This window comes from Arachis duranensis, chromosome 4 (genome assembly GCF_000817695.3).
Source record: "Arachis duranensis cultivar V14167 chromosome 4, aradu.V14167.gnm2.J7QH, whole genome shotgun sequence".
Taxonomy (NCBI): Eukaryota; Viridiplantae; Streptophyta; class Magnoliopsida; order Fabales; family Fabaceae; genus Arachis; species Arachis duranensis.
This window is the reverse complement of record NC_029775.3, coordinates 94,597,297-94,599,123: the sequence shown is the minus strand read 5'-3', so window position 1 is coordinate 94,599,123 and position 1,827 is coordinate 94,597,297.

Below are 1,827 nucleotides of genomic sequence, written 5' to 3'. Positions count from 1 at the left end.
TAATAAATCAACAATTTGAATCTTTTCATAATATAATAAATTAATTACATGATTTTACACAAAAATAAATAGACAATTTTAAAAATATTGTATTAAAAAGACAGTTTATGTGAAGATAGATCTTATACTTATTTTAAAATTTAATAAAATTTTTAAAATATATAACATTGAACTCAAATTGGGAGCTAAAGTAAATAAATTATAAATATTATAATATTTAATGCATTATTGAAATATTTAACTTGCTAAATATCACATTAATTTAAAAGGGTAAATTAAGTTAATTTTTTTAAATTAAATAAACATAATTATTCATGTGAGTACAATAATATGACTACTCTTATTTTTATCAAATTAATTAAATCATCGAATTAAATTATATCTATTTAAATTATGTAAATTAAATAAAAAATATATCAATACGATCTAAATTATATAAAAATAACAGCAAATTTGCTATATCAGTGGATGAACTTTTTTCAAATTCTTAAAAAAAAAATATATTTTAAAAATTAAAAATAAATTTATTTGTTTAAAAAATAATTATTTTTTAAATTTATTTCAGAAATTTTTTCGGATGCGAGAAGATGCACAAAATAAATACACATTTCTATTAAGTATTGATCCTATACTTTTCATCAAATACTTTATATAAATATTTGTTTCCATTATAACTATAAACATGTGCATATGGATTCAAACAAGAACTTTTTAATTTTTAAATATATGTAAATATTATAATAATATTCTCATAAATTATGTATACAAGTTTTAAGAGATTCTCATAGGGTACTTATCCCAAAAAGTCTCAAAAGATTATTATTTTGTTTAGGTTGTTCAATATAACTATTGATGAAGATTGTAAAATTTTTAGACAAGGCGTGAAACCAATAATTAAATAAAATAATTATTCTATTTTTCTTAAACTCGTTTTATCTCACTTATTGAAAATGACTCGAGCCAAGTAAAATATTGAACATTTGAATATAATATGTATTTATTGGAGATTAAAAAAAACTTTTATATTTATTTATTTTATTTTATTTTTATATACTTTATATTTATTTTTCACTTGACTTTTTATTTTATTCTTTTTCAATTTGGCTTTACTTTTTTTCAGTCTTTAGTCTTTAGTTTGGCTTTTCTAAAAAATTGTTGAAATAACTTTTACTCCTTTTAATTTTTGCTATTATCTAACAACTCATATATTATGAATTTTAAAAAACATAAATCTTTTATATTAGTACAATGGAAATCCAAAAGTAATGAAAAAAATATTTTATATTTAAGCGTGGCAAACTTGCATTATTGCAACATAAACCCAGACGTATTCAATTTATCGGTCATGAAATGAGTCATTTCATGTCGGATTAACAATTCACATTTCAGACGTCAATATTGTAAGAGAGACAACAAGTTAAAAAGTATCAGGCGTATTATTCACCATTTCACTTTATTTAGCCTCATCGTTTAAATAACGGTAACTTAAATGATAGTGACACGTATATTTATTAATTTCAGCACTACTACATTAGAAAAAACTAATTCAAATTAGGTAATGTATTTTTTAATTTGGTAAACACTAAAAATATGTGTATAATTTTATTTAAATAACTATTAGATTTGATGATAATGATGAACATATGTATTATTGATTTTAGCGCTATCACGATAATGTGATACATTTTTTCAATTTGATCAACACTAAAAATATTTGTATAATTTTGTTTAAATAATTAATTTTTATATATACTAACTAAAAAATTAGAAGAGGAAGCTATTAGATGCAAATGATATTTCTACTTATAAATTAGTATTAAAACGCAG